We start from the raw sequence: 26,627 nt of genomic DNA, 5'->3' as shown, positions 1-26,627 counted from the left end.
CTGCTGCCCGGTGCTCATTTTCAGGTCACCTTAATCCCCACCTGTCCGTCCCCCTCTCTTTCCCTACGACCGCCCGTCCCCCTCTGCCTGTGCGCAGAGGCTCTCTCCGTCGCCCTGCCCTTCTGGAGCTGCAAGCCAGCTGAGGAGCAGGTCGGGCATCTCCGCATCGCCGTCTTCCCTGGCAGCAGCGATCGCAACCGCAGCAGCCTGAGCCTGGGTGAGGCTCAGCTTGGACCACTTCTGCGCTCCCAGCGCTCCGCTCTGCTCCCCTCCCTCCCTCTCTCCCCCGCTCTGCCTCCCTCCTTCCTTGGGAACCTGTATCTGTCTGTATATCCCCCATTCCCCCACCCCCGGCCCGTGCACATAGCTGAGTGCAGGTTGCCCTGCCTGCCAGCGCGTCGCCTTGTGTACATAGCGCCACAACGCACCACCTGCTCGCTGATCCGGGGGTCACCCGTGTCTCGTTGGATCTCTTTGGGCGGTGGGGAAGGGCGGGGGTGGGTTATTGGGCAGGAGTAGAGGGCAGGCGCCGGAGGACCGCAACGGCACAGCCAACGGCGACAAGGAAACGGCTGAAGCGGGTAACGGAAGGCGTTGTGACCACCGTTCCCGCAGGTGGGTCGCCCCTGCGCCGCTTTGCGCACCAAGGTGAGTAACGCGTGGCATGGTTATTTTCGACTGGGTGGATATTGCGCAAAGTCATCCTGCCTGCACAGTTGGACGTTTCACAGCGTGGGTATGTTGCGCCCAACTGGGAAGCCAGCGGCAGCAGTGTTGTTGTTTGCGCCCATGCGTATTATTGCGTAGTTTTATACGCCAAAGCGGGTAGTCAGCAGCCTCATTTTGAGTGTTCGGGTTGGTAGGCTGCAGCCTGTTTCGTATGTACACAGGCGGCTAGCAAACTGTGTTGTTTTGAGCAGACAGGGTGGGAGCGACCGGCTTTCTTTTCGTCCAGATATTTGGCAGGTATATGATATGGCATTTATAACGCGCTTGTACACAAGTGTTAATAGGCGCGACGTGTGATATTTTGTCCGTCAAAGTGAGTTGTGCTGAGTGTCTTGTCTGCGTTGCTACTGTTCAAGCAACATCGTTGTTTGGGCACCCGAGCGAAGTTAGTGGTGAACATAATTGCTGGTTGCACTTATGGTTTGGACATTTACGTGAAATGAGGATGGGGAGCAGCGCTCGCGGCTGCACTTTGCCGTGTGTCCAGCGCCGTGGCGCGCGCTCAAGTGGAACACATTCCGGGTGGTTTTCTCCACTCAGGCGCACAGCGAGTAACACGGGTGAGCTCGCACAGGTGGGCAGCGCACGTGTAATTGTGGCTGTGCGGATGTGCGGATCACATGGCGCCGATTTAACTTTCACAGTCTAGCTGGCACGCATCCCTCGCTGCGGAGGAGCGGCGGGGGCATGCTCGCAGCGCTCGCTGCCGGGGCGAGGAGTGGGGGCCACTGCGTTCACTAGTACTAAGATCGTCAGTTGCATTGTCAGCGTCTTAGGGCATTTGGTAATTTCGAGACTGGAAATGGCGTGTTTCCTGAACGGCGTAAAGGCACTGTAAAGGCGAGCAATACGGCGGTCACTGCCAAAAATGCATAGCGCCATCCGCAGTAGACAGGCAGAAATTGCATAAAAAAATCTGCGCTCTATGCGCGAGGTGACCCGTGTGGCTGTGGCGATGGGGCACTTGGTGTGTTTATGTTCGTGTGCGTGTTTGGTGATCGATGCCTCTGCACAGCCGTGCTGTGACTCCGCCTAGCAAGTGCTGCTGCCTGTTTGTAGAAGATGCGTGATGTTTGTGTCTCCGTGTAGGTGTTAACGCAACGATTGTGCGCGCATATGATGTGTTCTGGCTGTGTGTCTGTACGGAGTTGGTGCTGCTCGGCGTTTGTTTCCGTTTCCGTGTGAATTGACGGTACTTTGCATGTCAGTCTGCGCGTGTACACAGATAATGGTGTGTGTGTGCGCGTGTAGGGGTGCAGTGTGAGCTCCTGTGTATAGTGTGTATAGCGATCTGTCCCAGAATATATACAACTGCTGCTCCACGCCTAATGGTGCTTGGACAGAGTGCCCTCTGCGTGTGCATATTTGCGTGTCTATGCTGCGCACGTGCAGCATCATGTGGGCACGGTCTCCCACTATTTACTTGTCGTTCAAGAGTTGAGTCGCACCAGGAAATGTCGTCATTCGCAACGAAAGGGGTCTGCAGAATTGAGAAGGGGAGAGAGGGAATGCATTTGATTTGTTCTTAAATATATATATATATATATATATAATATATATATATATATATATATATATATATATATATATATATATATATATATATATATATATATATATATCCCTGTTACCATCCAGAGGGCACGGCACAACACAATATATTGCTCAGGCTGTAGGACACACACACTACTAGCTTTAATTAAGTGCTAGGCTATTATGCAAGTCTATGCAAACAGGACGAGCAGTTAAAGGGTTAATGTTCATGCATTTGAACCTGTGTTCCCATGTGCCTCCAGCGCCTCCCTCTCTGTTCATGTGCCCCTGGCACATCACTCTATCCCAAAACCCATCGGCATTATTATTTTACTCTGTGACCGCGTGCCCCACTTTTCATACACTGTGACCGTGCCCAAATATCCCTGGTTTGTTGGTTAACTTGCCCAGCTTCCTTGCACCCTCTGCCTGTGGTGCACACGCTCCTCACACTGTCCAGGCATCCGCAACTACTTACATGACCCGAGTCATAGAATATTAGCATGGTTCAAAGTGACTTTGCAGTGCTGAAAAATGTATTTTTGCAGAGCAAAGTCAGTGCAAAGTCATTTTGTACTGCAACAATGACCACTTTCCCTGACTTTGGACTGCAAAAATACACTTTGCACTGTTTCCTGAATCAGGGTTTTCGTCGTCAGTGCAAAGTAATTTTTCATCAGTGCAAAATCGTTATCAACCGTGCAAATATTCCATGAATCGGGCCTCTCAATGTCTAGCATCTCCCCACACTTCTTGACTGCATGCCCACAGCGCCACACTCTGTCTATCTAGTCCCCCTCACACTTTGTATTAGTTTGCCCCACGCTCTGCACATTCTGCACCAACCTACTTACGTCGCTGGTTGTGTGACTGACTCAAGCTGCTCACAGTGTACATGTGCCCAAAACTCCTCACATTGTCGGCCACACTTCTCCAAATGTCTAACACTACCTGCCAATATGCTCGAAGTGTTTCATACTCTGAGTATGTGTACCCAGTGCTCCTCACATTGCATATCTATTTGCCCCAAGCTCTGCACGGTGTGCCACAAGCTCTGCACAGTGTGCCCAACCTACTTACACCCCTGGCTGTGTGATCCAAGCTTCATCCACTGCTTGGATATGTGCCAGAATCTCACTAGACCGTGTCGATGTTCCTCTCAGCTCCCAACTTAGGGTGGCATGTGTCATGCTGCTCAAGTACCTTGAACTGTCTCTACATTTCCCTTAGACTGTCTACCCATGTTGCCCAGGATCCCTAGACTGACTCTTCGTGTTCCTCAATACCATTTGCCTGTCTGCCCATGTTCCCTAAAATCCTTAGACTGTCTACCCATGTGTCCTAAGATTGTTAGTGTTCCTCAATACCATTTGCCTGTCTGCCCATGTTCCCTAAAATCCTTAGACTGTCTACCCAACTTCCCTAAGATTGTTAGATTGACTGTCCATATTCCCCAATATCCTTAGACTGTCCCCCCATGTTGGCAAACATGCTTGGTCTGTCTGCCCATGGTATGCAAACTCCTTAGACTGTCTCTACATTTTCCCTGAGGTCCTTAGACTGATGTTTTATGTTCCCCAAGATCCTTAGACTGTCTGATCTTTAGATTGTCTAAACATGTTGCCCAAGATCCCTAGACTGACTCTTCTTTACCCCCCATGCCCCCCATACCCCTTGACTGTCTGGCCATGTTCCAGAAGATCCCAAGACTGTCTACCCGTGTTCCCTAATATTCTTTGACTGACTATCCATATTCCACAAGATCCTTGGACTGTCTACCAATCAGTGGCGGCTGGTGAGTTTGAAAGCTGGTGGGGCGTCCATTTCCCAGGGGGAATTTGGGAGCGAGGGTGCGCAGCATGCAAGCCCATACCACACAATGGGGGTTCAGAGGGTGTCCTCCCCTCACGAAAATATTTGAAAAATGGCCTCCAAAAGGTACAATTTACTGGCCAAACCCACCGAAATATGGCATAAAAAGCATTAGGTTTTACATACTAATGGTGGTACATTATTCTTACCTGTGCAAGTGTGATGGTGCATTTTACAGCAGCTTGTATTGCGAATAGTTGGTACTATGGTGTGTGCATAAAGAAAATCATTAAATAGATAGTAATGATGGAACAATACAATTTTGAATAAATATCATGCTAAATATATATTCTTTAAAATGGGCTGACCAAGTCGCTTCACACATTATTAAAAATCTCTATAAAGTTTTGCAAAAGGAGCCGGAGCGGAGGCAGTGTCTGGGCTGCTTGGAGGGAGTCAGGGATACAAGTTAGCCCTGAGTACTGACATTAGCATAGCCCCGGATATTTTCCAGACATAGCAAAAGCCCTGAAGTAACTTATCAAACTGGTCCACATTGGCAAAGCATTTCCATTTGCTGATGTATGGCTTCATAGGCAGGGGTGCACATGATACAGGTCTCTGCGTCACCTCCCATGGGAGAAGCATGGATTATGGATTGATGGAGTGGAAGGTCACCTTTCCAACACAGTGTCCTGATGGCACATTAAAATTTTTGCCTAGAAAGCACACCATTTTTGTCTCCAGGTGAGCAGAAAAGATGAACTTCAGCCACAACGTCTCACACAAGATGCTTGCACCAGACAAGACATCAGCATGCATGATGTCACCATGGTAAAGAAGGCTTCACGTTAGCATAATGGACAGGATAAGATAAAGACCGCATATGTGAAAGATACCAAACAGCAACCTGCAGGTGACCATGTGAGCACTTGTGATGAATGCAGTCAACATACTTGTCCTCAAGGTGGTCACAGTGACTATTGTTTCGTCCCTGCCCTCAAGTACTTACACACGATTCCACGGGAGCGCAGTACCAGCTATTGCCACAAAACCAGACAAGGTTAAGCCTCGCGGTGATGCTCAATTCACAATTTCAGTCCCATACCTTGGTTATAAAACTAAACACGTGAAGCGCACATCACGGCAGAGCCAGACTGTCACGCACAGTCACTTTCAGGACCATATATACATTTAAAGAAGAAACAAATGGAAGCAGACAATACGACAGAGCCAAACTGCCTCCCACACACACTCTTCTCACACTATTCCTATTAAAGAAAACCCAAATGACGTCAGTGGCATTCACAATATCCTGCGTGAAACTCCTGCTGCATACTCACTCCCTGCAAGTGGAAAAGTGTTAGTTCCTCTCCACACGTGTGGCATGCGAGGCACCTGCGCATCACGCTTCGTTACGTTCAGGAAGGATGTTGTCCACTACCGTATGCTGAGGATGACTGCGTGGCATTTCAAATGCTTTTTGTACGTCAATGCAATACATTTTAAGAATCACACATAGGCACTTTAGGCAGTACACGCGTGTGTCTAAGCAAGTTCTAAATGTGACACACGTAACGTTCATGTAACATTACAAAGTATACGTGTGACGTGTATACTTTGTAATGTTACCTGAACCTTTATGCAAGATCACCATTCAACTGCCGTACGCACTCTGTGCCTAATGTGTTCTCATATTTCCAATAAAATCGTGAGAACCAGTCCTGTGTCTGACTCTGGAGTCCAGAGGCAGACACCGGACTGGTTCTCACGATTTGGTTATTTGGACTGAGGAGGACCAAGGCAGCCAAGTTCAGACTCCAGTCCTGGGCTCGGATGGCCTTATCGTCCTCCTCTGTAGGCTGCTGTGCACAGCACAGACAGTGCTCTGAGTCCTGTCGGCCCGCGGCCCGGCCTTCACCAAGAATCCTGGTAAAGGCAAGGCGGCGAGCGGCAGGCAATAACAACATGGTCGGTGCACAAGCCGAGACACTGGCACTGCATCTCGCAGTGAGATGTAGGCTCAGTGTTGCGGCCGCCCGCCATAAGTTAAATGAACCCGTAGTCTTCCCCATGCAGTGTGAATCATGCCACATGGTGAAGACTAAGAGTTTACTTAACTGTAGTGAATCAACACATCCACAAGCCCATGCCAACACTTGACTTACCTTTGGAGACGGACCATCAGGTAGGGCTGCACACGTGGATGGGCCTGGTTCTGGCCTGGGCGCGAGTTGGAAGAAGTCCACCAACAGCTAAGCTTCAAAGAACGAGGTGAGGCAGTGGCACACTGGCTCCACCCACACACTGATTGTCATTGGCTGGCAAACAACCAATGACAATACACAACCTGGCTGTTGCTATGCTGCATGGCCTGGAGTCCAGGAGGACTCAGAGACTAGTGAGCTGTTTGCACACAATAGCAATAGTGTGGGGCCACCCCACCAGCGCCCCGCCAGCCTCCTGTATGAGAGGATGGTTACGTAGAGTGCGTGGAGCTATGAGCTCCACGCACTCTACATGGCAGAACAGAACGTAAATCAGGACGCGCCCCGCCGCTGGGCAGCAGCAGGCCTGGCCCAGGCCAGCAGCACATCATTGCAGAGCTGCAGATTAATAAATAAATAATTGATCTGCTGCTCTGCACAACATTGATTTGCATTTGTCGGCATAGGCACAGCACCAAGAGTTGTCTCATCTCTCTCCTCTCTCTGTGGGGGGGTGGCACCCCCCGCCCTATGTAAGCAGCCACCACTGCTACCCATGGTGATCATCATCCGTGGTCTGTCTGCCCATGTTTCTAAAGCTCCTTAGACTGTCTCTACATGTTCCGAGTTCCCTAGACTGACTTTTCATGTTCCCCAAGATCCTTAGACTATCTACCCATGTTGCCCAATATCTTTGGTCTGTCTGCCCATCTTCCCCAAGGTCCTTAGAGTGTTTATATATGTTCCCTGAGGTTCTTAGATGGTCTCTGAAGAGCCTCAGACTGTCTCTCTATGGTCCCCAAGTTCCATAAACTCTCTACATATGTTGCCCAAAATCCTTAGACTCTACATGTTCCCCAATGTCCTTAGACTGTCTCACCTTGCTCCGGAAGAGCCCCAGGCTGTCTCTTCATGTTCCCCAAGGTGCTTAGCCTGTCTCTCCATTTACCTCAAGATCCTCAAACCATCTCTCCATGTTCCTGACGATCCAGAGACAGTCTGCCCATGTTCACCAAGCCAATTACACAGTGCCATAAGTACTGATGCAGTGAGGTGCTTGAACCATATTGAAAGACGACATTGGGCCATATGAGTTTATCAGTATGGGGTACATGTGGGAAAATGGTGGTCATTCTATTACTGCCAGTGTACAACCACTACATTCCAAGATTGGCAGTAACGTGAATGATATATCTTGAGCACTTGGATGGATGTAACTCCTCCACTAAACCTCACCTACGCAGGGAGTTTTATGAACTGCAAGAACAGGTATTTCCACAGTCATTCTGACACTTGTAATTGGGTTTATTTAGCCCAGTTGCAAGTGGCAGTACACAGTAATTACCTCCAAACCAAACACGTAGAGGAAACCATTGTAATTTGCTTGGGTAACGTGCTCTGCAAACTTGCTGATTATGGATGCTGACTCATGAGTATAATCATGATTTTAACCACACAGAAATGTATGAGTTTAATCATGAGTTTAACCACACAGAAATGTTGTGGGTGGAGTTTGGGTTTACACAATTAGAGATGCGTAAAGTTTGGGGCACATGGTGCGGAGCGAGGGCCACATGCATAAAGTGTGTGAAGTATGGGCACATAGACAAAGAGTTTGAGGACTATGGGGAACATGGGCAGACAATACAAAGAACTTGAGAAACATGGACAAAAGGCCCTCATTATGAGTTTGCAGTAATTTTATGGTAATTCTGTCAAACTACCATCAAAGTCAGTTACGCCACTTGGTTCTATGGGTTTACCACAGGATTACAAGTGGTGATAGGGCAGTGTAATTCCCCATTTTGGGAATCCATGATACTCCAAGGGGATTGTTGGTGGATTTACCACTAGATTTACTGCATGGTAAATCAGCCGATTCTTGGAGTAAAGCAGATGATTTATCTCCAGCAACCAACTGGAGATGAATCTGCCAATTTCCCTGCAAAAATCTCAGTAATATAGTGTATCTTTGCAGGGCAAAGTCAGTACAAAGTCATGTTTGCTGTACACAATGACTTTGCACTGACTTTGCCCTGTAAAAATACATTTTGCACAGTTCCATGAATCAGGGTTTGTGTCGGCAGTGAAAAAGACACTTTTCACAAGGGCAAAGTCAATTTGAACCGTGCAAAAAATTCCATGAATCAGGCCCACAATCTCTTAATGATATGAACAACCTTATCAGATATGATATGATATGATATTTATATTTATAATGTGCATATACATAATGTGTTTCAAGGCACAGCCAGACAAAAGAGGGGGAACAAGGCAGGACAAGACAAACGTTTTTAGTAGGTTTAGTATCATTTAGATCCTGCACAGACAAGAAGTGCAGGGGAGAGTGTACCGGGAGAAGTGCACTTAGAGCAGCATGGCCCTGAGTTTAGTGCAAGGAGGCTGGGACTCCAATAGGAATCACAACCCAGTAGTTCATGGGAGGACATTTGGCAGTGCAAGAAGGCCAGCTGGCAAGTGCAGGGGGAATGGATAGGGAGGGGCCTGGGGTCCCGTAAGACTCAGAGTAATACCAAGCATCCAGTCAGCAGAACGGTGCAGGTGCAAGGGATGGTTAGCAGGAGCGAGGAAGAGAGAAAGAAGAGGAGAAAAGGAAGGTCTTGAGAAGCATCTGGAACTTAAGGAGATTGGCTCAAGGTGGAGAGGCAGGGACCGTTGCAGAGGGAAGCACCTGCAGAGGAGAGAGATCATCCCCCCACCCCCCAATCTCTGCCAGTGGAGGAATTATAGGGCAAGAGAGATGCAGTCCCTGGGCTTGAGGCCAAGGATAAGTCTTGCAGTCCTGTTCTGGATGAGTTGTAGAGGGCAAAGAGCAGAGTTAGGCAGATTGATAAAGAGGTTGTTGCAGTTCTCCAGCCAAAAGAGAACCAGGGCTCTGGAGACAAAGAGAGCTTCTGGGGGTAGGCGAGAAATGGGAGAATACCTCTAAGGAGGTGCAGCTGAAAATGAGCCTTTCTGCCAAGGTCTGTGATGTGTGGAGAGAAGGAGAGAGTGGAGTCGAAGATGACCCAAGGTTGTTTGCCTCAAAAGAGGTTGAGGGCAGAGGGCCCAGGGAAGCCGGCGAGAGTGAGAGGGGAAAAGCCGAGCAGGGGTCCCAATGACAAGGATCTCAGTCTTACTGGGATTACGGCAGATATCATTAGAGACACATCATGCCTGAATAGTGGATAGACAGTCAGGGATGAGCGAGGAGGAGGCAGAGGGTAGCCTGAAATAGAGCTGCAGGTCATCCAAATAACACTGAAAGTTAGAGGAACAGGTAGAGATCAGGAGGGCCAAACGGGCCAAGAAGACATTGAGAAGCCAGGGGTAGAGGATAGATACCTGCCGAACACCATATGAGGAGAGAGCGGTGGTGGAGAGGAAGGACACAAGTTAACCCTGGGAAGGTCCGTCCAACAGGAAAGAGGACAGACAAGCCAGAGCCCAATCCATGATGCTCAGGGTAACGTGGAGACGAGTGATCAGGATGTTGTGGTTCACAGTGTCAAAAGCAGAGGATAGGCTGAGGAAAATGAGGACAAAGGGAGAGCTAGAGTCAAGGTTAGTGTCACAAGTCTCTCCGCTTCTCCCCTGTTTCTCTTTACTTGCAACCTTCTTGGATGTGACTTCCTTCTTTCTCATGGTCCGGGATTTATACAGGCCCGAGTGCAGGTCTTCGGATTCCAGGGTGAGGGCTGCAAGTCCTACGCTGAGTAGCATTCAAATATCCAGGAACGGGAACCAGGAAGGGAACAGCATCCTGTCTCGGAGGTACGGAACGCTGTGGAACCGAGCACAGGAGGAATCCAGGAAGATAGGCGCGGAAGAAGGTAGGGCAAGGGAAAGGGATGAACAGGAGAAATAATCAGGAAGATGGGTATAAGGATTCGGAAGGGAGCACCGAGCGAACTCCGGCAACACATGTCTGACTACTCCAAGCGGTAGCGTTGAGCCGCGCAGAGCCACGGGGCCTGACTGTTTTGTAGGAAGTTGAACGTAGCGCGTAAAGGCTGGTAAGCTGCGTTTCGGATTCAACGGCCATGTTGGAAGGATCACGGAATTCAGTCTTCGATGGATCATGGACCACGAAGTCCAGAATGGACGTAATCGGCGGTTCATGACAGTATACCTCCTCCGAAGCCCGCACCTCCGGGTTTGCCTGGGTGGACAAGATGATATCTTCGTATCAACCGGGGGGCAATCATGTTTGAGACGGGTCCCCAGGTGCGCTCATTGGGAGGATATCCCTTCCATTCGACCAAATACTGGAGTTGACCTCGTCGGTACCTGGAGTCACAAATCCTAGAGAGTTCTAGGGTATTCATGTTGGTTATTGACAATTACTGGAGTAGATCTTGGAGTAGTTCGAGTGGACTGTGTATATGGTTTTAACAGAGAAGTGTGGAAGACTGGATGAATCTTTTTCCACGACTCTGGAAGTCGGAGTCGAAAAGCCACTGGATTAACAATTTCCTTTATGGAAAAAAGTCTGTAATACCTGGGAGCCAATTTATTTGGTCGTAGATGTCGATGAAGGAGTTTTGAAGACAGCCAAACCTTGTCTCCCACTGAATAAGAAGGTCTAGGCCTTCTTTTGGTGTCTGCATATTGTTTAGCATCTTTTTGGGCCTTTACCAGGTGTTCCTTGGCTTCCTTGTGTACATTGATCAGTGTTTCAATCCAGGAATCGACCACAGGAACTGGGGTAGGATGTGGAAGAACGGATGGTAGAACTGAAGGGTGAAATCTTTGACTGCAAAAGAAGGGGCTGGTCTTGATAGCTGAATGATCCGAATTGTTGTAAGCGAATTCGGCCACAGGAATCAAGAGTGAGTCATCCTGGACTTTGGTGGCACAGCAGCGAAGATACTGTTCCAAGGTTTGGTTTACTCGTTCTGTTGCTCCATTGGTCTGTGGATGATAGCCTGAGGACAAGGCACGCTGGATCCCCAATATCCGACATAGTTGTTTCCAAAACTGGGATATGTACTGGGGCCCTCTGTCGGAAATGATTTTGGAAGGTAGTCCGTGAAGCCTGAACATGTGTTCCAGAAAAATCCCAGCTAATTCAGATGAGGATGGTAGCTTGTATAAAGGTGTAAAATGAGCCATGTGTGTAAACAAATCGATGGTAACCATTATGGTCGTGTATCCTCTGGAAGAAGGAAACTCCACGATAAAATCCGTGGCAATGATTTCCCAGGGTCTTGTTGGTATTGCTGGTTGGTGTAGGAGACCCGCTGGCTTTCTGTTATCATATTTATTCTGATTACACACTGCACAGGATTGGACATAGTTTCTTATGTTGTCTTTCATTCTTAGCTACCAGAACTGTCTCTGTATGAGACGGATGGTGTTGGAGATTCCACGGTGTCCTGAATGGAGGGTTTCATGGCATAGGTTTGTGATCTTATGTGTCAGCCCGTGAGTGGGAATAGCCAGCCGAGTATCCTTGAATAGATATGCATCCTTTATTTTGAGATTCCATCGATTGTCTCCTTTAAACTCCTTCCAAAGTTCTGAAGACTGTGTCCTCCAAGAGAGTAACGGCTTGGGCTACGAATACTGTGTTGGGAAACATCTTGGGAAAGGTCCGGTTCTCAAGGGGTTCATAATCAGGACGTCTGGACAAGGCATCAGCAATGATGTTATGTGCTCCAGGAAAGTGGTGGATTTGAAATTGATATTGGGCAAAAAAGACGGCTGTTTCTGCACTCCAGGGATTGTAAGACTTGTAAGTTCCGATGGTCTGTACGAACTTGTACTGGGTGTTTGGCACCCAGAAGGAGATGGCGCCAGTCAGTGAAGGCTTGTCGGATGGCTAGCAACTCCTTCTCCAAGACGGAATAATGAGTTTGCTGGGAGTCAAAGTACGAGAGAGATAGGCAATGGGATGTTCCATCTTGTCATCAAGTTCTTGTTTCAGAACTGCTCCGATGGCGTAATCGGATGCATCAGTCTCAAGAAGGAAGGGACGGTCTGTGTCGGGTTGAGCCAGGATGGGGGCTTGTGTGAACTCCGACTTCAACCGTTGAAACTCTGATTCTTGAGTTGAGGACCACTGAAAGGGGGTGTCTTTCTTTAACAGTGTGACAATGGGGTGTGCAATATCAGAAAAGGCGGGTATGAATTTCCCGTAAAAGTTAGCGAGCCCCAGGAAGGATTGAATTTGTTTCACAGTGGTAGTAACAGGCCAAGATAGGATGGAATCAACCTTGGAAGAATCCATCCCAATACCCTTGGGGCTAAGAACAAATCCAAGGTAGTGAACGGTTGATACATGAAAAAGGCATTTTTCAGGTTTGGCCAGGAGCATATGTTCTCGTAAACGCTGTAAAACTGCCTTAACATGTTCTTTGTGTTTCCAAGGTTCCTTGGAGTAAATCAGTATGTCGTCTAGGTATACAATGACGAAAAGGAACAACATGTCTGAAAAAACCCGATCCATGAAACGTTGGAATATTGCGGGGGCATTAGCAAGTCCAAAGGGCATAATCAGATACTCAAAGTGGCCAAAGGGTGTTCGGAATGCTGTTTTCCACTCATCTCCTTCTTTCATACGAATGAGATGGTAGGCACCGCTTAGATCTAGTTTTGTGAATATTACTGCACCTCTCACAGCCTCCAGGATGTCCGAAATAAGAGGTAATGGGTAACGGTCCTTGAGGGTGCATTGGTTGAGGCCACAGTAATCCAAACATGGTCTAAGCTCCTTGGAATCCTTCTTAGGAACGAAGATGAGAGAGGCTTCTGCTGGGGACTTGGAAGGTCGATTAGTTCCATTTGTTAAGTTGGTGTCCAGATATTCCCGGACGGCCCTCTTTTCTGGTTCAGATAGAATGAACATTCTTCCAAAGGGAATCACTGCTGAAGGCTCGGTATCAATGGCACAATCCTCAGGTCTGTGAGGTGGGAGAGATTGAACAATGGCTGTTGAGAACACATCTGAGTATGTCTGGTAAGCTTAGGGAATCTGGATAATGTTACTGAGGATTGCTGGGATTCTTGGAGGTCTTCTGAGGGGCTTGGCAAGGTGGTAAGAGATAAACAATGGGACATACACTGTTCCAAACCAAGAAACAAGGAGCCTGCTGCCCAATTGATGTATGGATTGTGTTGCTGAAGCCAAGGCATGCCTAAAACCATGGGATAGTGGGCAGATCTTATGATGTCAAATCTAATCATCTCTTGGTGATTTTTTATCGAAACAAGAATCTCTTTGGTTTGGTGGGTTATGGGTCCAGAAGACAAGGGTCTCCCTCAATGGCTTCAACAGGTTGCATTGTCCCTTTGTTTCGCAGGGAATATGATGGCTGGCGGCCCAATCATGATCTATGAATATGCCCATGGCCCCTCAATCCACTAAAGCCAGGCTGGGGTAGGATTCTTTCTTGGAAGGTGACAGGAATGTCTGTAGAATCACAAGATTGTTCTGTCCAGGGGAGTTCAAGGAAGAAAGTGATGAGGAGCAGACATCTTTCTCCCGAAACGGTGCTCCACTTAGGATCGGGAGCTGGCATTTCCCGAATGCCGAGGTGGCGCTATAGGCCACTCTCTTACAAGGTGTTTATCAGAGGCACAATAAATGCACAGTCCGGTATTAATCTGACGGATCCTTTCTTGGGGGGAAATTGGTCCTTGGAAGGTGCCTAATAGCATGGGTTCTGGATCTGAGGCTAGTGATGCAGCGGTTTCTTTTTTTGTAGGGGTGGTCTGTAGCTGCCTTTGGGGATGTTGGCTTAGACTTCTTTTTCCTCTGCCTTTCTTTCCTGGATCCGGAAATCGATCTGTAGGGAGAGGTCCATGAGAGCTTTGAAGGAACTTGGGCGAGCTACCCTAGCTAATTCATCCTTTAACTCATCATTTAGGCCTCTTCGAAAGAGGGTGAAGCTGGCTTCTTGGGACCAATCGGCCTTTTTTACAAGTTGTTTAAAGCGAGTCACATACATGAGCATATCCTGGGACCCTTGTTGGAATTCAAGCAATCTTTATTGAGCATTGTTCTGGGCGTTCAATCATGGCCTTAAGGGCTTCCACAAACACATTGTAATCATCCAGGAGTGCGTCGCCCGCATTGACTAGGGGGGTTGCCCAGGTCAAGGCATTGCCCATGAGATGTGATATCATAAATTCCACTTTTGTCCTTGGGATGGAAAAGTAGTATGGCTTGAAGGTAAAATGTACCAAACAGGAATCAAGGAAGGCATGTAGGGTCTTTGAGGAGCCATCGTATTTGTCCACTACTCCTCCCAACAAGACACTTTCTTTGGCTGCAGAGTCACGAGATAAGACTAACTGCTTTAATGCTAAATTCTCTGCCTTAAGGTTGTGGACTTCAGTGGTTAATTCCTGCATACCTCGCATGAGGTCTTGAACCGCGGCTTCCATCTTTGCCTTTGTATCAGGTTTAAGGCATCTCAATCTGTCACAAGTCTCTCCTCTTCTCACCTGATTCTCTTTACTTGCGACCTTCTTGGATGTGACTTCCTTCTTTCGCACGGACCGGCATTTATACAGGCCCGAGTGCAGGTCTTCGGATTCCAGCGTGAGGGCTCCAAGTCCTACGCTGAGTAGCGTTCAAACATCCAGGACCGGGAACCAGGAAGGGAACAGTATCCTGACATGGAGGTACGGAACGCCGTGGAACCGAGCACAGGATGAATCCAGGAAGATAGGCGCGGAAGAAGGTAGGGCAAGGGCAAGGGACGAAAAGCAGAAATAATCAGGAAGATGGGTGTAAGGACTTGGAAGGGAGAACCTAGCGAACTCCGGCAACACACGTCTGACTACTCCAAGTGGTAGCGTTGAGATGCGCAGAGCCGCGGGGGCGTGACTGTTTTGTAGGAAGTAGAACATAGCGCGTAAAGGCTGGTAAGCTGCGTTTCGGATTCAACGGCCATGTTGGAACGATCACGGAATTCAGTCTTCGATGGATCACGGACCACGAAGTCCAGAATGGACGTAATCGGCGGTTCATGACAGTTAGGGAGCAGATCTTCACGGGTGTTCAGGAGAGCAGTTTCCCTGCCTCTGGCTGCTCTGATTCAGAGGCATGGAAGGATAAGCTCAACTTATTTTTTGTACCCAATCAGAGTGAGAGAAAACTACAATGAACAGACAATGCATGAAGCTTTCACAACATGTACAGACTGTGTCCCGTCTTGGTAGGATAGCTCAGCAGCAACAAACTCGCCCTAAAAGCAAGAGGATGCGGAGCAACACAGGTTCGATCCCTGGGTCCATGCTTAGAAACCTCTGGGTATTAAGTGTGTTATAAATAACCTATCACATCATACCCTCACGCCCCTTTGGATGATGCCTGTCTTCTCGGTATGGTCACAGGGATAACATATAAAGAGCTTGGTGGGGATTGCTCACAAATGTACTTACATGCAAGCATTCCCTCTGTGCTAGTTTATTTCATTTTGACAGATGGTAACATTGTTAGCATGGAAATGTGTGTGGGCCAGTGTTTCAATCTTAGTTATTAACAATTGTCAAACAGAATAGTAAATGCTGCCTGCCATGTCTGGGTCTTGCAGACTGATTTTCCATTTATTGATTCTGCCAAAGTTTTGTTGGAGTAAAAAAACATGCAGACTCCATAGGAATCACAGGCATCTGCTCCCAATTCAGAATCACAACTGGTTTGGGATGTTGTCAGATTCCTAATCCTAACACATTCTAGATTGGGTTGGCAGAATCATTAATTTCAATCAAAGCAGCAATATCAAACTTCACAGAAAACATTTATAAAATCTTTCTGCATGCTTTTTACAAACTGATTATGTTAGCAGTCAGCAGGATAAGGAGCCCCACTGTGTCTATGTGGCCCAAGCTTTTCATCTTGTGCCTCAATTTAGTCTTGTCTCTGATTGTGCACCCCAAGCTCACTCACTGTTTATCTTCATGCCGCAAGTTCACCAGCGAGCGACCATGTTCTCCCAAGCTTCTTAAATTTGGTGGGACATTTCATAGACAACTTAGAATACCTGTTCATGTACCCGAAACTCATTAAAATGCTTCCCCACGTGCCAAAGCCATACACAATTTGTCCATATGCTCCAGTCTCGTCATCATGTTCCTCAACCTACCCTGTCCCTAATTGATTCAACCTCCACCCATTGTCTGTTTCGATGCCACAAACTCACAAGTGTCCATGTTCCTCCACCTTCTATGTTCCCTAAGGTCCTTGTATTTGGGTTCTATTGTGACAGAATGCATCTGTGAGGGCAGGGTAGCCTGAGCTTTTTTGATTTTTATTAATACAATTATGAAGGTAGTTCTGTTTTTCGGTATGTGGTCTGGTAATCCGACATCCTTTGATAATGCTGAATGGTAAAAAAATAAAATAAACATAGTCCACATACGTGACTTTGCTGGGCTTCACTGTTGACACTTCTCACCAGCTGCCTTGTGGTGTGGCGACATGGCAGTCACAAAGTGACATGTGCATTCGGACAGCAACTGTTGCATCCAAAAGTCCAGCATTCAGGATCTATATTTAACTGTGTGCCATCCTGAGCCTGGAGTAAATTACATCACTGGGGGTCACAGGATCTGGTGAAAGATGACAAATCTACAAGTAAGCCATGTCTGGTTATGCCATGGTGATCTCTGGGACTCCACAATTATATTGGCCAAAGCTTAGTGATGCCATAATAGCTTGGTTTCTAGGGATCCTCCTGGTCAGGGAATACTCTATATTTACAGTGTCGGACTGAGTTTCACCCAACACAAACCACTTAGGCTCCCTCTCAGCAAATGCCCTAACCTTTCCTTGAAAAGGGTTAGAGAGGCCCAAAGCTTAAAATGGCAGACCATGCCACACCAAAGGAAGTCACACCAAGGTGTTAATTAAAAGAGACCCTTTGATGTAGGCAGATAGAAGATGGGCACAGAGTAGAGTAGCCCTGGAGAGTACTTTTTATTTAGAATGGGGTTCCAACAATTTGGATTTTCATAGGACTTCCACACTTCCTATCCTTCTCTCTCTGTTCAACAGACGAAACACGCTGGGACATTACCAGGCAAGTAGATTCTGAAACAGTAGTCAGGATTAGACACTTTACAAAAGGCTAGAAGGAAACCAATATGTTGTGGCCATTTGCCTACCAAAGGAAGGGAGACTCTCCTCTTATCTGATCCATTTTTTAGACACTTGAAGAAGAAGGATTACTCTGGAACCTCGTTTTGAGAATAGACTGGTCCAAAGCCCTCTGTTGTAGAGGTGAAAACCAAGAGTATAACCGAAGAGGCAAACCCTTACCCCCTAACCATCCCTAGTGAACATATGGGGCTACCTGTTGTCTGGAAAAGGGCTACTACAGTTGAGAAAACTAGTAACCAGTGCCCTGCTCCCTGGAAGTGACAGAAGCATGCAAGTGCTCTAGAAAACCTTCCTGACTGGGAAGTGCAAAATAAAGTATTTACCTTGCCCCGGGACTCCCAGCAACCAAAGAAAAAAGGAATTGCTTTGATTATGGTTTGGGCACCTTTGATGCTGTCTAAGTTTCTACTGGAAACCGCCAGATACATTTTCAACCTTGACACTGAACTACCTCATGCATCTCTTAGTTTATCTCAACAGCAAAGTCAAACCTTTACTGTCTCTACATCTGAGAGCCACCAAGTCTTCTATTGTCGCCAACTTGACTATGTGTTTTCCAGCTTCTTGGACCCGATGATGTCGCGCCTCCAGTACCACAATGTCATGTTGAGCCAGGTGAACCCGTGCACCTCCCCATTCGAAGCTGCCAAGCCTCCGAGAACCACCAACCCACATATCTTTCTATTTCCCATCATCTTTGACCTCAAGCCATCTACTTTGCCTAGCAGTTCCATGTTGCAGGATCCCACCAGTGCCACCACCTGACTTGATCCTGTCTTGGTACCGAACAAACACAGATGCTCTGTTCAATGCCAAAAAGCCTGACATCAAGAATTAAGATATTGAGTGTGCTCCACTTTAAAGGCCCCAGTGACTTGCATGGTGCCTCTCTCTACCCTTTGAAAAACACCTTCAGTAACATTGACAATTTCTGAAGAATCCTTTGCCTGTACAGCCCTGTCTTCAAACACAAAGTACCTCTTTAATCTCAAATCTGCATTCTCTGTGTTTCCCCTTGCAGGTGTGGGTTATATCATTTCTGATTAGTGTGTTTTTATTATTAGCTTAATTAAAGTATCCTGTTTGTATAGAACTTTGTTTGGGCATTGGTTTATTTTGGTACTGCAGTACTACTGTTGTTTGCCGTGCTTCTTTGCTGGCTTATACAATTCCTGAAGCGCGTGCCCTGCCCATAGCCTATGCTGTCCAAAGAGGTGACGTGGGTATCCTGTCGGGACTTGCCTTTTATATCTTTATGACTGAGATCACTGCTGGTTTACTAGTAGTGCAGCGCTGAGCAGGCATTTTATTCACTACTCATTTGCAGAGCAGTAGTTTTGTGACACTTGCACAATCATTTCATAACCCCCAATTTCCTTAAATTGCCTTTCTCATATGCCCAAGCTTCTCAGACAGTGTGTCCATGCACTACAAATTGCACACACCATCTGCTCAGACTTTGAGAATCCTCCCATGGTGTCTGCATGCACCCTTAGATCCTCACATTGCCTGTCCGTGTGCCACAAACTCATCACGCTGTTTGTCTCTGTGCCTGCAGCTCCCCTTTTTCGGTCTGTTCATACACTTCAAGTTCCTCACACAGGGCCTGTCACTGGCGTAACAGGGGCACCCGCAACCCCTGTGGTGTGGGGGTGCCCCACCAGCACATGTCCTGGAAGGGGGCCCCACTTGGAGAGAAAAAAGAAAATATTTCTTTTCAAAAGAAAATATACATTTTTTCTTTTTGATTTCACTCTGCCTTCATAAAGAAATTATTTCTGTAACAGAAATAATTTCTTTATGAAGGCAGAGTGACTACCAAAAGAAACATTCTTTTTGTAGTCCGAGGGAATCCAGCCATGGAAGACCCTAGGCTGGATGTCTCCATGTCATGGGGCAGGTGGAACCCTTTGACTTCAAAAAGAAAGTTTATTTTTGAAGTCACTCTGCATTCATAAAGAAATTATTTCCATAATGGTTTGGTCCTTAATGAAAATAATTTCTTTATGAAGTCAGTGTGACTTCAAAAAGAAACAATTTATTTCTGAAGTAATAGGGCTCCCCTCAACCCCAAGACATGTGCGTGTGTGAATGTATGGTGAAAGGGTGCACACTTACATGTATGGATGGCTGGGTGTGCATGTGTGTATATGGTGAATGGTGTGTGTGCTTGCGTTTAGGGGTGCAACAAAAGCTACATTTGGACGTGAACCCTTCAAATGTTTGGAAAGGCGCTAACTTCACAGGCGGTGGCAGAGGGGCACATTTATTTGTGTGGGGGCATCTAATTTCTATACGCATTTTAATGAGAATATTCTAGTGCAGCTTCAGTGTTACATGCAGTTAAATCTCTCCTTTAAGGTTGAAAGCTCCCACTTATGGACTGCTGCGGGAATGAGTGGTCTCCTGTTCCCTCTCTACCCTTCCAATCACTCCTCTGGCATGCAAGTACTAAACCCACATCACGATTTCAATTGCCTAAAAAATGTGGCATTTGAATGCAGATATTAACAGTGAAATGCTTTATATTAGTAATTGCAGGGCTCTTGTTAACAGCAAAACCCCACTCAACTGAATGATGTTGCACCACTTCTTGTGTTTATTGCCTTGATTACTTATTGGTAATCTTCATTACTCCTAGCCCTATTCATCCTCGTACCCATACTTGTGTATGAGGCAATCAGCCTCATACGTAAGCTCTAGTACAAGGAAGAGGGGCATAGAGTTAATTCTGGGCCAAGGAGCTGATTTTGGAGGTTGAGGTAGGGGTGGGAGGGAGAGGGGATGTGTGTGGGGGGGATTGTGTGACAAATCATAATGGTTGTCCATGTGCAGGCTAAGCAGGCATGATATGTGGTATTAGTTGCTAGAGAGGCATTTTGGTGCAGCCAGTCTAGTCATTCCTCAGTTTGGTATGACCTTTTTTTTTATAACTGGGCATATCTGCTAAAGCAGTCCTGCTAAGTGTAATTACCTGGCTAGACTGGCATTTGGGTGCTGCCAGACTAGGCATTTCCTACTGCGGCATTGTATATTTTTCTGGGCATGTGTGATAAAATTATATGATACAAGTCATTTATAAGGTACCTGTACACAAGTGTTTCTAGGCGCCACAAGACAAGGGAGGGAAGACAGAGGGAGAAGACACACAATCTTACTAGGCCGTGTGTCATTCAGATCGTTCAGGTGCAAGAACGAGAAGTGCAAGGGGAACGGAGGGGGGAAGCGCAAGGGAGAGCGGAGGGAAAAAAGGGCGGCAATGCTCTGAGTAAGTGTAGCCAGGGCCGCGCTGCACTGGGTAGTGCAAGGAGAACAAGGGAGTGTAGAGTTACAGTTACAGCCCCTAAGTGTGTGGTAGGCCCAGAGGCAGTGCAGGGGTGACTAATTAAGAATGTGTCTGGACTCAGTGAGACTCTGAGGGTAGTCAAGCAACCAGTCGGTACAGCAGACAGGTAGGTCATGTAGGCCAGCAGGGGAGGGAGAGAGAGAAAGCAGAAGAGAAGGGAGGGAAGACAGAGGGAGAAGACACACAATCTTACTAGGCCGTGTGTCATTCAGATCGTTCAGGTTCAAGAACGAGAAGTGCAAGGGGAACGGAGGGGGGAAGCGCAAGGGAGAGCGGAGGGAAAAAAGGGCGGCAATGCTCTGAGTAAGTGTAGCCAGGGCAGCGCTGCTCTGGGTAGTGCAAGGAGAACAAGGGAGTGTAGAGTTACAGTTACAGCCCCTAAGTGTGTGGTAGGCCCAGAGGCAGTGCAGGGGTGACTAATTAAGAAAGTGTCTGGACTCAGTGAGACTCTGAGGGTAGTCAAGCAACCAGTCGGTACAGCAGACAGGTAGGTCATGTAGGCCAGCAGGGGAGGGAGAGAGTGAAAGCAGAAGAGAAGAGGAAAGTTTTGAGCTGCTTCCGATCTTCAGCTGGTCCGGCTCAAGTTTGAGAGGGGGAGAGGGGCCTTTGCAGAGGGAAGCACCTGCAGAGGAGAGAGATCTACGCCCCCACCCCTACTCTCTGCCAGGACAAAACGTCTTACCCTTAGAGAGTTGGAGGTAGCTGTGCGAACGGCTTGAGAAGGAAGGTATTTTGGAAGAGAGTGTTGGATGTAGTGTGAGCCCGGGCCCAGAAAGCTTTGTGGACAATGCAAAGGGTCTTGAACTTGATACTTGTAGCAACCGGGAGCCAGTGGAGAGATTTCAGGGCTGGAGGGATACGATCCCTGGGCTTAAGGCCAAGGATACGTCTCGCAGTCCTGTTCTGGATTAGTAGCAGAGGGCAGAGAGTAGAGGAAGTCAGGTTGAGAAAGAGGCTTTTGCAGTAGTCCAGCCTAGAGGGAACCAGGGCTGTGTAGACCGTGCGCTTCTGTGGGAAAGTGAGAAAGGGAAAAGTCCCTTTGAGGAGGAGCAGCTGGTAGTGAGACTTCTTGGCGACGTCCGAGATGTGAGGAGAGAAAGAGAGAGTGAATTCAAAGATGACAATGTTTTTTGCCTCGCAGGAAGGCAAAGGAAGAGGGCCCAAAGCGGGTGGCCTGAGTGCAAGAGGTATAGCAGGGGCAGAGGTGCCAATGAGAAGGATCTCCATATTACTGGCATTAAGGGAAAGATCGTTGGAGGCACATCAATCCTGAATCGCGGATAGACAGTCAGGAATGAGAGAGAGAGGAGAGGTGTCTGAGGGGAGCTTGAAGGAAAGCTAAGTGTCATTCGCATCAGAGGAGAAGGTAGAGATCAGGTGGGCCAAAGGGGCCAAGGAGAGGTTGAAAAACTAGGGTGAGAGGATAGAGCTCTGGGGAACGCCACAGGTATAGAGAGATGTGGCTGAGAGAAAGGGACGAAGTTGCACCTGGGAGGGGTGGTCCAAGAGAAAGGAGGTCAGCCACTCAAGGGCCTGGTCCGTGATGCCAAGGTTCTCATGTAGTCGATTGATCAGGATGGCGTGGTTGACCATGTCAAAAGCAGAGGAAATATCAAGGAGGATGAGGACAAAAGGAATGCTGTAATCAAGGTAGAGATCAGATCTTCATGGATGTTCAGGAGAGCAGTTTCCGTGCCTCTGGCAGCTCTGAAGCCAGACTGATGGTCATGGAGACAACCAACAGCTTCAGTGTGGAGAGTAAGATGGGAGATGGCCAGTTGTTTCTAACAGTTTGCCCAGGAAAGGGGTGATGGAGATTGGGCAATAGTTTTCTGGGCAGGCATGAAAGGCAGACTGCTTCTTGAGGAGTGGGTGCACAAGGGAATGCTTAAGGGGATGGTTCCAATGGGGAAAAAGTGATTACAGAAATCGCTCAAGGCTGGAGCGAGGGTGTCAATATGGTCCTTGATGGTTCTAGAGGAGCAGGGGAGCACCTGTTGGACAACACTTTCATAGATCAGACTTGTCTCGAAACCTCGTCAGGTATTGTCTTCTTGATGAGTGTTATTGCTTTGACTGCCATTTTGGTGCAACCATTCTAGCTATGTCTAAATGTGGCCTGGCATTCTTTACTGTAATGTTATTACGTGTCTACACTAGTCTACACTGTGCAGCCAGTTGGACATATTTTCATTGTGGCATGGCATTTGTAATAGCAACACATTAATGTTCCTGTGCACCGTTGGTGACTAGCATGTATTGGGTTGGTGTTACCATACAAGGCAATTGCAAACACTCTGGCTTTTTAGCCAATTTATCTTAGAAAGTGTGCTGTATATTGCATTAAAACATATATTTATATCTTTCTCCTAGTGCAGTGTGTGGCATACCCCTTCAACAGCACATTTGTGCGTATTGCGTAAACATGATCATCTAGGCTGGCCCAGAGAGTGGCGTGACCTGTGATTTGTTGCTGAGATGGGGGGGGGGGGCTGAGCATGGCTCGCAGGGGGGCCCCCACATTTTGTGTTATGCCACTGGTGCCTGTTACCCAAACTCTTCAGACTTAGGGCCTGATTCATGGAATTTATAGTGCAGTGCAAAGTGACTTTGCACTGCCAACCCTGATTCAAAGAGCGGTGCAAGTGTATTTTTGAAGCATAAAATGACTTTGAACCAATGCAAAGTCAGTGCAAAGTCACTTTTCACTGCAAAAAATGCATTTTGCACTGCTCTGTGAATCAGGGTGTTTGTTGGCAGTGCAAAATCACTTTGCACCAGTGCAAAGTCAATTTGCATCATGCTAAAAAGTGCACGAATCAGATCCTTAGTCTCCATGTGACCAAAACGTTGTACACAGTCTAAAGCACAAGTGCAATAAAAATACCTTCAATGGATTCTTGGAACCAGGAATAATTTTCTCTGGTGCTAATCCCACTCCATATTATCAGAGGCCGACATTGAAAGATTATTTTTTATGCATTAGGGCCATTTTTGAACTAGTTCTAATACCGTGAAAAAGTGTACTTGTATCAATGCAAATTGTCTGTAGTGGGGATAGAACCCAGACTTCTTTACACTTTAATATCAGAAAAACACACAGAGACAGGCAGTCAGAGGACTGGAGTGACACATAGGAATGGATGGATTTCCTCCACGAGCCAGGTATCAGTGGAGAGTAGAAGTGCAACTGGTGGGGGGAGAAAACCTAGAAGATGAGGCCTGAACTGCACAAGTAGAGGTGAGAAGGTGGCATCGAGCAGATTTACCACTCACCATCGAGCGAGGCTGTGAGGTCATCAAACACTGAAAATGCAAGTTTGCTGCTATTCTGTGGTAAATCTGCCAGAATACTGGCCAACTGTATTACCGTTGCCGGCACTCGGTCGGGTGGTATTGACACCAAATTACGACCTTTGGTAGATGGCGTGAATCCCCATTTCATGGAGTATTACTGGTGACTGTAATACCGGCACTTTTTTGCTGTTGTTCATTCCGCCACTTCACCCGCAAAATAGTAGTTGACCGGTGCGGTAAAATGCTGGTATACATTCATGAGGCTGAATGTATATGGAAGCAAACAGGGAATAACAAATAGGAACACACACGCTGCCTTCAATAAGATCCTGACGATCTAGAGGAGGTTTTACACACTCATTCCATGGCTCAACATACATCTCTGAAGTGGCGTATATGGAAGTTGTTAACTAAATAATAATAACCACATTAACATTAATGTGCTTAATTAAGGAGCCACATCTCATACAGCTTCTCTCCTTGCTCTGTTTGTCCGCCATGGACAGGGAAGAGGGGCTCTGTATGGAGACCCGCCTTACTCAACCATGGCAGCCATCGCTGAACATTATTTTCATTCAATGAACGGGACGCCATGCGCATCCTGTTCTGTAAATGAAAATACTTTTTTTAACACCCCGGGTAATCTCTTTGGTAACCCGGGATGCTAATAGCATTGGTGACCCTTTCCATGGGCTATAACGGGCGGTAACGTCCTGGTGCCCTTGTTAAATGCCCTTGCTTTGCTCTGACCTTTAACTGAGGCTGCCGGCCGCTACCCCCCAGTATAGCCCATGGAACGGGTTACTAATGCTATATTATGTGGCGTGGAATGCCAAACATTGATAGCCGAAGGTGGAATGTCAAACAATGGTAACTGAACATGGAATGCCAAACAATCCCAGCTGGGCACAGCGGGGGTAGATAATATCCCATACTAAATGAATTGAAAACTATACAGATTGCTATCTTAACAAAAGTAACTGCAGATACACACTTATTGAAAGATATATACTTTGCAGGGCCCGTGCTGCTGCACAGTGAGAAGTCAGTTAAGGCCCCAAGTTAGGTAACTCTAAGTCATGTAGGATCTTAAGGCGAGATTGGGTGAGGACAGTGGAATGGCTGTGCGGTTGGAAAGTAGGAACTTCAAGTGACTGAGGTCACACCGTACATATTTAGCTCACTGTATGACAGCTGTGGGGATTCTGGTGAATGCTGAAGCCTGTGGCCAGATAGGACAGCATTGCTTGTTTTGGTTGAGTGGTGTTTCGATTTATTTATGGGCAATCCGACCCACATACTCTGTGTCCCTGGGGAGGAAGTCAATGAGCTAGACTTGTGGTAAAACACTGACGCCCTGAGGAGGTACTTGTGGACACCATTCACTGTGGGATCCAGACTAAAGAGACCGGGGCGGAGGAACATGCCAACAGAAGGAAGTCTGAATGCCACTGTTTAAGCACTTTAAAAAAGGGTCTCTCTTTGGGTGAGACACTTACCCCTTGTGTGTCAGATTCCTTGAAGGTGAACTGTGCCATTCCCTGTATGGTACCAGCCCTGCTACTGTTCGTTCCTTGCTAGTGGTGCATATTAATGTGTAGTTTAACCAATGTTTGGCCTAGATACCCTGACCCAGTACCATTGGTCAGGGGTTTCACCCACATCCGATAGAGAGAGCAGACCTGGAACCAGGAGCCTAATAGATGCCGAAGTGACGCTGAGCCCTCAGATAGCACTGGGTCAACGCGCTGGTCATGGAATTAAGACCACGTAGAGGAACAGAGGTTCGAATCTCGGATCTATGCTTAGAAACCAAACTCAGGTACGGAATACATGCAGATTGGCCTAAAGCCTGAGAGAGCATCAGGGCGATGGGAATATCATAGCTTTGTTACCCCATTTCACATTCCTCCCCCAGTTGTGTTACACTATTGCGTGGGGTAAAACAGTTGAAAGCAGCTCCCCTGACCACAGGGCATGAAAGAACGTGACTGTTTCCTCATGCAACTGTTGGCGCGATTTGAACGGTAAACACTTTTGCATTTTCAAAAGGGCGGGCATCAGTTCGTGCCTCAATCGCACGAAGCAAAGGAAGGGAAAGAGCCCAGTTTCCCAGGATGGTATGGCTGTTTCCTCGAGACCATTTTTGAGAATATTTGAGGCAGTTGTGTATTTTACTGCACAATTATCCAAAGAAATAGGATAAAAAAGCAATTGGATTTTCAGGAAATTTTGTAAGAAACACCACATAGGACCAGACAGGTCCTCCACAATACACATCAACATTTATCCTCAGGGGTAGATTATTTATGTTTAAAACAGAATAGTGTATGTCCAATAGAGACACTGAATTCACATTAGACAACTATGTGCGCCAAACTCACCAAAGGAGTGCCCGATGCAGTTTGCTACAACCAAAAAGGGAAACATGGAAATCATAAATCGCATGGAAGTAAAACTAGTACAACTATTGGGCTGGGAGAGATAACTACAACAGTTTAAATATTGTGCCAGGAGATATAATGCCCATAAGTGTCCCTGCTAAATGTCCTAAAACATATTTAGGAAGACAATCGAGTAAAATACAATC

The 26,627-nt window shown here is 47.2% G+C and overlaps 1 protein-coding gene across 1 annotated transcript in view; it reads left to right on the top strand.

Annotated features, from left to right (window-relative positions):
• The first annotated feature begins 242 nt into the window (after positions 1–242).
• OPRL1 (opioid related nociceptin receptor 1) overlaps positions 243–26,627 on the top strand; it is a 433,120-nt gene continuing 406,735 nt past the window's right edge. Inside the window, exon 1 of the mRNA XM_069650835.1 lies at positions 243–648. The gene's annotated coding sequence lies outside the window, so the exon portion shown is untranslated. The remainder of the gene's footprint in view (positions 649–26,627) is intronic.

Source organism: Ambystoma mexicanum, chromosome 3p (genome assembly GCF_040938575.1).
Source record: "Ambystoma mexicanum isolate Mex_15411 chromosome 3p, UKY_AmexF1_1, whole genome shotgun sequence".
NCBI classification, from domain to species: domain Eukaryota; kingdom Metazoa; phylum Chordata; class Amphibia; order Caudata; family Ambystomatidae; genus Ambystoma; species Ambystoma mexicanum.
The sequence above is the reverse complement of the archived record's forward strand: the minus strand, read 5'-3'. Positions and strand labels throughout refer to the sequence as shown.